The following is a 15,353-nucleotide window of genomic DNA, read 5'->3' as shown; positions in this document are numbered from 1 at the left end:
TTAAGGTCTGATTAAGACATTTTTCTTTTTGATGATTAAGAAAATATCTTAAGGTTAGGTCTTAAGATATTAAAAAGATTACATAAAAGTATGAAAATAGCGTGTAGAGTAAACTGCCACACACAGGATGAGTACAAGGTGTACAGTTAACTGCCACACACAGGATGAGTACATGGTGTACAGTAAACTACCAGACACAGGATGAGTACATGGTGTACAGTAAACTACCACACACAGGATGAGTACATGGTGTACAGTTAACTACCACAAACAGGATGAGTACATGGTGTACAGTTAACTATCACACACAGGATGAGTACAAGATGTACAGTTAACTATCACACACAGGATGAGTACATGGTGTACAGTAAACTGCCACACACAGGATGAGTACAAGGTGTACAGTTAACTATCACACACAGGATGAGTACATGGTGTACAGTAAACTGCCACACACAGGATGAGTACAAGGTGTACAGTTAACTATCACACACAGGATGAGTACATGGTGTACAGTAAACTGCCACACGCAGGATGAGTACATGGTGTACAGTTAACTACCACAAACAGGATGAGTACATGGTGTACAGTTAACTATCACACACAGGATGAGTACAAGATGTACAGTTAACTATCACACACAGGATGAGTACAAGATGTACAGTTAACTATCACACACAGGATGAGTACAAGATGTACAGTTAACTATCACACACAGGATGAGTACAAGATGTACAGTTAACTATCACACACAGGATGAGTACAAGATGTACAGTTAACTATCACACACAGGATGAGTACAAGATGTACAGTTAACTATCACACACAGGATGAGTACAAGATGTACAGTTAGCTGCCACTCACAGGATGAGTACACCAGCATACAGGAACAATATTAACAATGAAATACATGGACTGAGCTCATCTCTTAAACACAGAACATGTTGAATTATGATGACTCAGACAGCTTCTTCAACACCCACAATTGTACTCACACAAGGGGCGACAGCTTGAGACTCATCACTCACAATGATAAGACAGCCATACCATTAGTTAGGAGAAAGGGAAGACTCCCGATCATATGTGGCATTCTTCCAAGAAAGGGAGTTGAAAATGAAGTCGAGGGCACTTGGTGTCAGTTGCCGACTGGACAAATATTGCAAATCAAATGCAATATCATTCATAGATAACTGGGAACACTTCTATGGAAGAAATGACATGTATGCTCGGGATGGGGTGCATTTATCTAGGGCTGGGGTTGTTGCCAATTCGTTGGAACCTGTGGTGGGAGGGGGTTTGTTTAGGTTTAAACTGTTAGTAGATAGTGGTATGGGAATTGATATGGAAAAGGATGTAATAAGAGTATGTGTTTGTGGGAGAAACAAATTGGCAAAATGATCAGGGAAAGAGAAGGGCCTCAAAATAACAATACACTTAGGGTATATTACAATAACAGTAGAAGTCAAAGAAACAAAATAAACGATTTAAATGCTCTTTTCTACACAGAAACAATAGATATTATTGCACTTACCGAAACGTGGATGAATGTAGAAAATAGAGAACTATTAGCTGAATATCAAATAAACAGATTTAAACTATTTCACACAGATAGATACATTAGACGAGGAGGGGGAGTAGCCATATATGTTAGGGACAATTTGAAATGTAGTCTCAGAGAGGGAATCAAAACTGAGCCACACACAGAAACTATTTGGCTAGAATTTAACGAAAATCTAGAAATCTTATAATAGGAGTTATATGTAGGCCACCAAGCTTAGGCAGAATGGAAGCAGAGCACCTATGGGATAAAATATATAGAGCATCTAGGGGAAACAGTATTTGTGTCATGGGTGACTTTAATTTTAATGGAATAAACTAGATTAACATAACAAGGAATAATGAAGCAGAAGATTTTCTAGAATTAATTGACGATTGCTTTCTTAAGCAACACATTAAGGAACCAACGCGGGGAAATAATATTTAAGACTTAGTGTTAACTAACAGGGAAACACAAATAAATGACATCGAAATAGGGAGTGAGCTAGGAAACAGTGATCACAAAGAAATCAGATTCAGCATAGAATAGAATAGATTCGTAGGCGAAAATTCTGTTAAAGTCCCAGATTTTCGAAAAGCTTATTTTTAATAGCCTAAGAAAGTTTTTGGTTGAAATAGATTGGAAAGTCCTGGGCATAGGGGTGAGCCGGTCTTGGAGCGAGGCGTGAACCCAGCGATGGGTGATATAAAAATGGATTTCGATGTTGATTCAGAATATAACTTAGTTACAAATATTCTAAGCAAAGCACAGGAACGTAGTATACCATACAAATTGAATATATAGAATAATAATGACCCGAAATGGATAAAAAAGGATCTGAAGACCCTTATAGGTATAAAGAGAGCTTGGTACAAAAGAATTAGGAATGGGGAAGTCAGTTTAGAACAAGAATTCGTACAATTGGTTAGAAATGTTAAAAAAGAGATAAGGAGGGCAAAAAGAAACTGACGTTCGCATAGCAGGGCAAGCAAAGTCAAATCCTATAGTTTTTTTTTTGTTATATCGTACAAAGATTAGAGAAATAATAGGTCCTTTAAAAACTGAGATAGGTCAGATAACTGATAATGACAAACAAATGTGTAGTATTTTTAATAAATATTTTATCTCTGTATTTACTAAAGAAGAACTGAACATTGTGTCTTCAGGGGGCATAATTTCAAATATGCAATAAATAAAAACTCGTTCAATTTCAATCAAACTTTTTTTGACAAGTTGTATATGAAAAGGGCTTCATCTGGTCCAAGTCTCAGCATCGTAGCATAAATGGGAAGGGAGAAAAAAATTATTTGTGTCAATTTTCCAAATTTTTCAAAAATTAACATTAAACACAAGTGTCAACTGAAATCAATGTCTATGACTCTCAGCTATCACAATAGCATATAATAAAAAAATGTAATAATTAGTCTTATCCAGAAAATTTAGTTAAAAAAAAATGATTTTTTTTTTTCTGATTTTTTTTCTTATTGGTTTATCGGGCGATTTGCCTGAAACTTATACACGTGACTGCACGTAGGTCCATCTGTAAGGGTGCCAATTTGGGAGGAAATTGGTTGATGTCAACCTCAGCCACAGATGGCAGCACCTTACACTTCATTTTTTAGTTATTTCTTTTCAAGTAACATAAAGGTAACTTCTACTCTTTTATTTTTTATTCAATTTACATGAACATTACACCTTATAATGTAGAGTTTATGTCTCTACAATTATTAAGACGTATTTTTTCCTAAGTTCATTTATTGATTTTATAAATAGTAATAAATGTGATATATTTGCATAATTTTAGGGGGAAATTTGACTATTTATATTAGTAAAATTAAATATATTTCGGAAAATCCGGTCATACCAATGCTTTATTATATGCTAATGTGACAGAAGAGTGTCATAGAAATGATTCAATTAGAAACGTGTAGTTGTAGAATTTTTTTGAAAATGTGTTAAATTGGTTAAAAAAAACAAAAACAAAAACTTCACTTTCTATTTAGGCTGCGATACTGAAACTTGGAACAGTTGCAGAACTTTTCATATAGAACTTCTCAAAAAAAGTTATGATTGCAATTGAACAACTTTTAAAATCCAAGTTGTATGACCCCCTTCAGCCGAACAAGTCTATGTGGGTGGGGACGAGGACAGGTTGACTAGTTTAGCAGTTACCAGGGAGGATGTTATTAAACTAATAGTAAAACTCAAACCAAACAAATCCCCAGGGCCGGATGAAGTGTTTGCCAGGGTGCTTAAAGAATGCAAAGAGGAGCTTTGCGAGCCATTGTCTACTATATTTAATAAATCATTAGAGTCAGGCAGAGTGCCAGAGTCGTGGAAGGTTGCTAATGTGGTAAAAGTTTTCTAGAAAGGAGATAGATCACTTGCGTCAAACTATCGGCCAATTAGCTTAGCGTCTATTGCGAGAAAGTTACTTAAATCGATAATTGCAAATACCATTCGTCTTCATCTTGAAAAAACATAAATTAATAAATGATTCACAACACGGTTTTACAAATGGCCGTTCATGTTTAACAAATTTGTTATCTTTTTATTCCAGCATTGTTGAGGCAGTTGATAGTGGTAAGGTTTGTGATGTTGTGTACCTTGACTTTAGCAAAGCTTTTGATACAGTGCCACATGAAAGACTGATTAAAAAGTTAGAGGCTCACGGTATCGGGGTACTACATTAAGTTGGATTAGGGCATGGCTATACCAAAGGAAACAGTATAAATAGGGTTAAGTCAGAGTGGGAAAATGATATAAGTGGAATGCCTCAAGGCTCTGTCCTGGGACCTATGTTATTCATAATATATATAAATTACAATTATTACTTAACCTATACCTATAATAGGTTAAGTAATAATTGTAATTACGAAGCAATAAGATGCTTATCTTAACATACTAAGTAGGTTAAGTAAGGTCGGTGTTTTCTATGAAGCTTTTCAAGGTAAACCAGTATGTTTAGTATGTCACATATGCACGTATTTAATAAGTCAATATTGATTATACGAAAGTGCAAGAACGGGTTGAGTTGTGGCGCCGTCCAGAGCTGACTTAAGTGTCAATATCACGGGCGGAAATATTAACCTCATCTTTCACGTGTCTGGGAAAAAACTCCAGAGAATGATGGCGGATGCCATAACTGTCAAAGTGTGTCTGAGTAATAACAGAGACCCGTGATATCTGCGGGTATCAGTTTTCAGCGGGAAGATTCCATCAATAACTGGTAAAGTATCCCGCTACAAGGCTTGGTCTGAGGCGCCCCTCCGGGTCGAGGATGGGCAGTAGGATGCTGCCCCGGGGAAGGTAAACAAAGCTGAGGGGTAGGGCGAGTAAGTGCTCCTTGGAGCCAATTGTTGTTTTAACCTTCTCAGGCTGGGATGCGAACACGGCGCGCGCTTGTGGAGTAGACGTACACGCCAGACGCCCGCTAGTTGACGTACACTAGTAGACGTACACGCCGGGCGCCTCACTAGTTGACGTACACTAGTAGACGTACACGCCAGACGCCCCACTAGTTGACGTACACGCCAGACGCCCCACTAGTTGACGTACACGCCAGACGCCACACTAGTTGACGTACACGCCAGACGCCACACTAGTTGACGTACACGCCAGACGCCCCACTAGTTGACGTACACGCCAGGCGCCCCACTAGTTGACGTACACGCCAGACGCCACACTAGTTGACGTACACTAGTTGACGTACACGCCAGGCGCCCCACTAGTTGACGTACACGCCAGACGCCCCACTAGTTGACGTACACGCCAGGCGCCCCACTAGTTGACGTACACGCCAGACGCCCCACTAGTTGACGTACACGCCAGGCGCCCCACTAGTTGACGTACACGCCAGACGCCCCACTAGTTGACGTACACGCCAGACGCACACTAGTTGACGTACACGCCAGACGCCCCACTAGTTGACGTACACGCCAGACGCCCCACTAGTTGACGTACACACCAGGCGCCCCACTAGTTGACGTACATACTAGGCGCCCACTAGTTTGGGAGCAAACGTACACACCAGTTTCTGGAGAGTCGCAGAGGTGTGCGCGTGGCCCGTGCGTCGGGCGCCACCAGTGTGGGCTGTAACACCGAGCAGGGCGCGCGGTGTGCTAGTGTGAGAGTTTGACTTCCTAGACACAAGTGTTACATGTGCAACCAGTCAGATTAGTGACGTGTTGTGTTTTTCATTTATACTTACTGAGTACTGGATCATTTTCTTCATAATCAGGCGACACAACGCACCAACAGGTGAGCAAGTTGTTAGTTCGTGTGATCCATGACCTACACTACCTAGGGACACCTACACTGAGGGGTGTACTCCGCTACACTACCTAGGGATACCTACACTGAGAGGTGTACTCCACTACACTACCTAGGGACACCTATACTGCAACCCGTTCTCGCACTTTCTTACAGTCAATATTGACTTATTAAATACGTGCATATGTGACATACTTAACATACTAGTTTACCTTGGAAAGCTTCATAGAAAACACCGACCTTGCCTAACCTTCTTAGTATGTTAAGATAAGCATCTTATTGCTTCGTAATTACAATTATTACTTAACCTATTATAGGTAAGGTCGGTGTTTTCTATGAAGCTTTTCAAGGTAAACTAGTATGTTAAGTATGTCACATATGCACGTATTTAATAAGTCAATATTGACTACGAAAGTGCGAGAACGGGTTGTACACTGAGAGGTATACTCCGCTACACTACCTAGGGACACCTACACTGAGAGGTATACTCCGCTACACTACCTAGGGACACCTACACTGAGAGGTATACTCCGCTACACTACCTAGGGACACCTACACTGAGAGGTATACTCCGCTACACTACCTAGGGACACCTACACTGAGAGGTATACTCCGCTACACTACCTAGGGACACCTACACTGAGAGGTATACTCCGCTACACTACCTAGGGACACCTACACTGAGAGGTATACTCCGCTACACTACCTAGGGACACCTACACTGAGAGGTATACTCCGCTACACTACCTAGGGACACCTACACTGAGAGGTATACTCCGCTACACTACCTAGGGACACCTACACTGAGAGGTATACTCCGCTACACTACCTAGGGACACCTACACTGAGAGGTATACTCCGCTACACTACCTAGGGACACCTACACTGAGAGGTATACTCCGCTACACTACCTAGGGACACCTACACTGAGAGGTATACTCCGCTACACTACCTAGGGACACCTACACTGAGAGGTATACTCCGCTACACTACCTAGGGACACCTACACTGAGAGGTATACTCCGCTACACTACCTAGGGACACCTACACTGAGAGGTATACTCCGCTACACTACCTAGGGACACCTACACTGAGAGGTATACTCCGCTACACTACCTAGGGACACCTACACTGAGAGGTATACTCCGCTACACTACCTAGGGACACCTACACTGAGAGGTATACTCCGCTACACTACCTAGGGACACCTACACTGAGAGGTATACTCCGCTACACTACCTAGGGACACCTACACTGAGAGGTATACTCCGCTACACTACCTAGGGACACCTACACTGAGAGGTATACTCCGCTACACTACCTAGGGACACCTACACTGAGAGGTATACTCCGCTACACTACCTAGGGACACCTACACTGAGAGGTATACTCCGCTACACTACCTAGGGACACCTACACTGAGAGGTATACTCCGCTACACTACCTAGGGACACCTACACTGAGAGGTATACTCCGCTACACTACCTAGGGACACCTACACTGAGAGGTATACTCCGCTACACTACCTAGGGACACCTACACTGAGAGGTATACTCCGCTACACTACCTAGGGACACCTACACTGAGAGGTATACTCCGCTACACTACCTAGGGACACCTACACTGAGAGGTATACTCCGCTACACTACCTAGGGACACCTACACTGAGAGGTATACTCCGCTACACTACCTAGGGACACCTACACTGAGAGGTATACTCCGCTACACTACCTAGGGACACCTACACTGAGAGGTATACTCCGCTACACTACCTAGGGACACCTACACTGAGAGGTATACTCCGCTACACTACCTAGGGACACCTACACTGAGAGGTATACTCCGCTACACTACCTAGGGACACCTACACTGAGAGGTGTACTCCGCTACACTACCTAGGGACACCTACACTGAGAGGTATACTCCGCTACACTACCTAGGGACACCTACACTGAGAGGTATACTCCGCTACACTACCTAGGGACACCTACACTGAGAGGTATACTCCGCTACACTACCTAGGGACACCTACACTGAGAGGTATACTCCGCTACACTACCTAGGGACACCTACACTGAGAGGTATACTCCGCTACACTACCTAGGGACACCTACACTGAGAGGTATACTCCGCTACACTACCTAGGGACACCTACACTGAGAGGTATACCCCGCTACACTACCTAGGGACACCTACACTGAGAGGTATACTCCGCTACACTACCTAGGGACACCTACACTGAGAGGTATACTCCGCTACACTACCTAGGGACACCTACACTGAGAGGTATACTCCGCTACACTACCTAGGGACACCTACACTGAGAGGTATACCCCGCTACACTACCTAGGGACACCTACACTGAGAGGTATACTCCGCTACACTACCTAGGGACACCTACACTGAGAGGTATACTCCGCTACACTACCTAGGGACACCTACACTGAGAGGTATACTCCGCTACACTACCTAGGGACACCTACACTGAGAGGTATACTCCGCTACACTACCTAGGGACACCTACACTGAGAGGTAGTACTCCGCTACACTACCTAGGGACACCTACACTGAGAGGTATACTCCGCTACACTACCTAGGGACACCTACACTGAGAGGTATACTCCGCTACACTACCTAGGGACACCTACACTGAGAGGTGTACTCCGCTACACTACCTAGGGACACCTACACTGAGAGGTATACTCCGCTACACTACCTAGGGACACCTACACTGAGAGGTGTACTCCGCTACACTACCTAGGGACACCTACACTGAGAGGTATACTCCGCTACACTACCTAGGGACACCTACACTGAGAGGTATACTCCGCTACACTACCTAGGGACACCTACACTGAGAGGTGTACTCCGCTACACTACCTAGGGACACCTACACTGAGAGGTATACTCCGCTACACTACCTAGGGACACCTACACTGAGAGGTATACTCCGCTACACTACCTAGGGACACCTACACTGAGAGGTATACTCCGCTACACTACCTAGGGACACCTACACTGAGAGGTATACTCCGCTACACTACCTAGGGACACCTACACTGAGAGGTATACTCCGCTACACTACCTAGGGACACCTACACTGAGAGGTATACTCCGCTACACTACCTAGGGACACCTACACTGAGAGGTATACTCCGCTACACTACCTAGGGACACCTACACTGAGAGGTGTACTCCGCTACACTACCTAGGGACACCTACACTGAGAGGTATACTCCGCTACACTACCTAGGGACACCTACACTGAGAGGTATACTCCGCTACACTACCTAGGGACACCTACACTGAGAGGTATACTCCGCTACACTACCTAGGGACACCTACACTGAGAGGTATACCCCGCTACACTACCTAGGGACACCTACACTGAGAGGTGTACTCCGCTACACTACCTAGGGACACCTACACTGAGAGGTGTACTCCGCTACACTACCTAGGGACACCTACACTGAGAGGTGTACCCCGCTACACTACCTAGGGACACCTACACTGAGAGGTGTACTCCGCTACACTACCTAGGGACACCTACACTGAGAGGTGTACTCCGCTACACTACCTAGGGACACCTACACTGAGAGGTATACTCCGCTACACTACCTAGGGACACCTACACTGAGAGGTATACCCCGCTACACTACCTAGGGACACCTACACTGAGAGGTGTACTCCGCTACACTACCTAGGGACACCTACACTGAGAGGTGTACTCCGCTACACTACCTAGGGACACCTACACTGAGAGGTATACCCCGCTACACTACCTAGGGACACCTACACTGAGAGGTGTACTCCGCTACACTACCTAGGGACACCTACACTGAGAGGTATACCCCGCTACACTACCTAGGGACACCTACACTGAGAGGTGTACTCCGCTACACTACCTAGGGACACCTACACTGAGAGGTGTACTCCGCTACACTACCTAGGGACACCTACACTGAGAGGTATACCCCGCTACACTACCTAGGGACACCTACACTGAGAGGTGTACTCCGCTACACTACCTAGGGACACCTACACTGAGAGGTGTACTCCGCTACACTACCTAGGGACACCTACACTGAGAGGTATACCCCGCTACACTACCTAGGGACACCTACACTGAGAGGTGTACTCCGCTACACTACCTAGGGACACCTACACTGAGAGGTATACTCCGCTACACTACCTAGGGACACCTACACTGAGAGGTGTACTCCGCTACACTACCTAGGGACACCTACACTGAGAGGTATACTCCGCTACACTACCTAGGGACACCTACACTGAGAGGTATACTCCGCTACACTACCTAGGGACACCTACACTGAGAGGTATACTCCGCTACACTACCTAGGGACACCTACACTGAGAGGTATACTCCGCTACACTACCTAGGGACACCTACACTGAGAGGTATACTCCGCTACACTACCTAGGGACACCTACACTGAGAGGTATACTCCGCTTCTCAGTATACATATTATATATACCACAATTTAATTTAAACTTCGATTATATACAAAGCTAAAGAATTCTTGAGCCGCGCTAGTCCTTAACGGCAACATTGAAGCAACACTGCAGGTGGGTCTGGGAAGACAGGGCTTGTCATATCAGTGGTCCAAACGCCCTCGAGTCCCCGCCGAGTCACCAACTAGCTAGTTCAGGTATAGACCAGTACACGAGGGCCCACAGCACCAGGAACAATGACTGCTCAGCCTTTATATACTTGTAAGGTTTAATATAAGCTTCTCCAGTTAATTGCTTCCTATCAAATAATAATATTTGTGCAAAAACATTGTTATCGCTGCGCGCCAGAGATGCCAGTGGCTGTGTAGCGCCCGTGTCCTGGGGTCCATGGCCTGGGGGTCCGTGTCCTGGTGCCTGTGTCCTGGGGGTCCGTGTCCTGGCGGGGTCCGTGTCCTGGGGGTCCGTGTCCTGGGGGTCTGTGACCTGGGGGTCTGTGTCCTGGGGTCCGTGTCCTGGGGGTCTGTGTCCTGGGGTTCCGTGTCCTGGGGTTCCGTGTCCTGGGGTCCGAACGCAAGGAGTAGTGTAATTAGGACTGTAACCTGGGCTCATTCCCTCAGGGTCCGAGTCGCAGCGTCCGTGTCATTGTCTAGTTCCGGGGAGTGTAATGCCGGGGAGTCTGACACTCACAATTTTCACCACGTGTTAATTTTCGTGATTTTACACACACACACACACACACACACACACACACACACACACACACACACACACACACACACACACACACACACACACACACACACACACACACGCACACACACACACACACACACACGCAGCTCCTATTTATAACCACCCTATGCCACTCATATACATGTCTAACCCACGTTTGAAACAATCAAGGGTCCCCACCTCCACCACGTTACGCGGTAATTGGTTCCACAAATCAACAACCCTGTTACCGAACCAGTATTTACCCAGGTCTGACATGAAATCACGAATTTACAGTCGCAGTCAAGTCTCATGGGTAGTGCTGGGGGGGGGGGGGGATTCAACTCCGCAACACTGCTTTCCATGTGTCAAGTTGTTTCAAGAATTACCACGTTTTTTTTTTTTCATTATCGAGAAAGTAATGTTTGTATTACATCGTTGAAAAAACTGTACCTTACTGTTAATTTTTGTAATGATATTTGATTTAATTATTTTCGTAAGGATTATGATCCAAATACAATAGAGGAAGCATGTAGCACGAACCGTAGATTGCATTAACAATAGCAAACACTCAACATTTAATGACGATTGTGTCATGGATTGAATCCAGACGCTTGTGTCATGGATTACTATTGCATCTTCAAACGGATTGCTATATGTTGTTATTAAACTATTTGAATATTACCGCCAATTATTTCAATACTGTTTATTTCATTATACTCACCTAATAGTTACATACCAATTCGATTTGTTTACTGTGTCCTTATTTGTGTTAACATTAAGCAGTTTTATTGGCTAATAAAAGTGCAAATGGTATCTGAATCTTTGCTGGCTTTTGATATATATATATATATATATATATATATATATATATATATATATATATATATATATATATATATATATATAATATATATATAATATATATATATATAATATATTATATATAATATATTATATATATATATATATATATATATATATATATATATATATATATATATAATATATATATAATATATATATATATAATATATTATATATAATATATTATATATATATATATATATATATATATATATATATATATATATATATATATATATATATATATATATATAAGTACACTCAGGCATCCAGACCTTACTGAGTCACCCATCCACTAATCGGGGCGGATGAAAATGATTAATCCAGCTAAGTTATGGAAGGAGGACATCATATAATGACAGCATGAAAAAATAAAACCCTTTCACTTTATTGATCAATTCAAGACAGCGTTCTATTTGAGAGTTCAGGAAAACACTTTGTTGAGGAGTTTAGGAGAGTGCTCTAAGGAGGAGCTCAAGAGAGCTCTTCATTGAGGAATAACGACATCGTCTCATCCGGAACTTTGCTAATTTGAGACAATCAAGAATTCATTTAAAGTCTGTTGTTTTAATTTCTTAATCAGGAATGTCGTGGCTGTAAATTAGAGTTAGGAATTTCTAAGTTTGAGATAAAGTCTTCTTTCTCAGACTTTTTAATTCGCCGAGGCATCAAACGAGATAAAGCTAGCTGGAAGTATTAAAGTCTGAGTCGGAATGCACTTACTTTGGAGCAAAATATACCTTCTCACCTTTTTATTATTTTTCTATGCCAGAACTGGCATATGGCGTCCCAGTACTGCCGTATGGCGTACCAGTACTGGTGTATAGCCTCCCAGCACTGCCGTATGGCGTCCCAGTACTGCCGTATGGCGTCCCAGTACTGCCGTATGGCGTACCAGTACTGCCGTATAGCGTCCCAGTACTGGCTTTTTGCGTCCCAGAGTAGTAGGGAGTACAGCTTAAACACGATTTTTTTTTTTAAATTCGCGTTTACGCTGTAGGGAGTTTCAGGTAAAATCTGCCATTCTGATTTGGAGTTAAAGAATTCTTATGAAAAAAATAATTTCCAAGATCTTAGAAGTTTGTTAAGAGTTCTTATGGTAGAAAATAATTTAGAAAATCTTATAGAAAAAATCAGGGGCAAAGTTCGCTCCCGTATTACTGAGAATAAATTCTACGGTCAATTTTATATTGTTTTGGGACAAAATCATTTATAATGTCTTAGAGATTTCTTACGGGGGAAATTCGAGGCAAAACATGGAGTGAACACGGAAAATATGAACTGAACTTGCTGTGAACATTTTGAAGAACATGGAGAGAATATGCAAATACAGTAGGATTATTGAATGTTTGAATAAGATGGGAAATGGGCGAGATAAAGGGGGGAGTAGAGGGAATGGGCGAGATGAAGGGGAGGTAAGGGATGAGAAAGTAAGGGGAAAAAGTAATGAGTGTGGGGAGATAAGGGAGGGAAAAGGTAAGGTGTGATTTCTGACCGTGTGATCATTGCTTAGTTGAGCAAATAAATGGTATTGAAGGTAAGGTGCTATATAACCGTGTGATTTTAATTACTGTGTGAACATTAGCTCGTTAGTGATTATTTACAAAGCCGAGTACAAAAGAAGGAAATGATGTTTACTTCTGATAGACTTGAGAGCATCTTGATCCGAATTTAATTTGACGAACTAAGCGGAGGACATGAGCTGAAACTCGGTAATTTGCTTTGATTTATTTTACAGGGGACTGAAATGTAGTTGGGTTTTAAATCTCAGGGAATTTGGGCTAATAGTAGTGAATTTACAAGAGAGAACTGAGGCAGGGACAAAAACTGGAGCATAATTACTGACATAAACTTGTTTTACTACGTTAGAAATACAGCGCTTTTAAATTTCAGGGAAATTAGTCTGTTACTAAAGGAGTTGATCAAATGATCCAAAACATGGGTACAAGAGCTGGAGCACGGTAGTTGTTCGGATCTTATTTACTACGTCTGAAATATGACTGTTTAAAATTTCAGGGGGATTGGACTGTTAGTAAAGAAGTTACGGGGATAAAGTAAGGCGGGAACAGGAGCTAGAACATGCATACTGACTAGGTTTGATTTACTACGTCTGAAATATGACTGTTTAAAATTTCAGGGAAATTGATAGGTTAATATCGAAACTACACTCTTAAATAAACGCCTATGATTATATAAACTCAAATATTTTCATAAAAACTGAACTCTCAAAAATTATGAATTTCTCCCATAAGAAACCTTTAAGAACTTAAACACGAATTTTGCCTCGAATTTCCCCCATAAGAAATCCTTAAGACATTAAACATGATTTTTCCCCAAAATAACATAAAATTGACCGTAGAGTTTAATCTCAGTAATACGGGAGCGAACTTTGCCCCTGATTTTTTCTGTAAGATTTTCTAAATTATTTTCTACCATAAGAACTCTTAACAAACTTCTAAGATCTCGGAAATTATTTTTCTCATAAGAATTCTTTAACTCCAAATGAGAAACTTATCAGGAAACTCGACGTCACAAACGTGAATGGATAAATTACCAGGAAACCCGACAGCGTAAACGCGAATTAAAAAAATAAAATCGTGTTTAAGCTGTACTCCCTACTACTACTTCCCAGTACTGGCGTATGGCTTCCCAGTACTGGCGTATGGCTTCCCAGTACTGGCGTATGGCTTCCCAGTACTGGCGTATGGCTTCCCAGTACTGGCGTATGGCTTCCCAGTACTGGCGTATGGCTTCCCAGTACTGGCGTATGGCTTCCCAGTACTGGCGTATGGCTTCCCAGTACTGGCGTATGGCTTCCCAGTACTGGCGTATGGCTTCCAAGTACGGGCGTATGGCGTCCCAGTACAGGTGTATGGCATCCCATGATGAACTGATGATACTGCCAGTGATGACCCAAGCGGTGATGATCCAGGCGGTGATGACCCAGGGGGTGATGACGCCGACCTGCATGTAGCGAGACCTTCGCTCTACCGTCCAGCCCAAGAGGTTGGGACATAAATAAGTGGAACCGCCTTTACCCTCAGTGTTGTAAAGCCGCTTTAATATACATATGAAATAAAGCCTGTTAGTAAAAAAACTTTATTTATTTATTTATTTATTTATTTATTTATTTATTTATTTATTTATTTATTTATTTATTTATACAAGTGTTATTACATTATTGTAAAGCCAGCAGCACGCGTAGCGTTTCGGGCAGGTCCTTGAGCCTAATATTCCCCGGAGTACGACCCTCCAAATCGTTTAACAACCAGGGCCCCATTCCCTGCTGGGTGAACAGAGGCAACAGTTAAGGATTGACGCCCAGTAAACCCTCCCCGGCCAGGATACGAACCCAGGCCAAAGCGCTCCCGAAGCGCCTACAATGTTTTTTAATAGTAAAACAGCTCTGGACGGCCTCTGGCAGGAGACTTACTTTGGCTACCACGGACCAAAACTATTTTGAGTCAACAAATGGAAGTAAAGCTTCTCATGG

The 15,353-nt window shown here is 42.7% G+C and overlaps 1 protein-coding gene across 5 annotated transcripts in view; it reads left to right on the top strand.

Annotated features, from left to right (window-relative positions):
- The window catches only part of LOC138350724 (substance-K receptor-like), a 362,889-nt gene that overhangs the window by 105,071 nt on the left and 242,465 nt on the right, over positions 1-15,353 (top strand). For 2 of the 5 annotated variants that reach the window (XM_069301938.1, XM_069301947.1), the window contains exon 1: positions 5,621-5,797. The exons of the other annotated variants lie outside the window; for them this stretch is intronic. The gene's annotated coding sequence lies outside the window, so the exon portion shown is untranslated. Of the gene's footprint in view, positions 1-5,620; positions 5,798-15,353 lie in introns of those variants that run through there. 5 annotated transcript variants of the gene reach the window in all.

Source organism: Procambarus clarkii, chromosome 5, assembly GCF_040958095.1.
Source record: "Procambarus clarkii isolate CNS0578487 chromosome 5, FALCON_Pclarkii_2.0, whole genome shotgun sequence".
NCBI classification, from domain to species: domain Eukaryota; kingdom Metazoa; phylum Arthropoda; class Malacostraca; order Decapoda; family Cambaridae; genus Procambarus; species Procambarus clarkii.
Note: the sequence above shows the minus strand (reverse complement) of the source record. Positions and strands in the feature narration are given on the sequence as shown.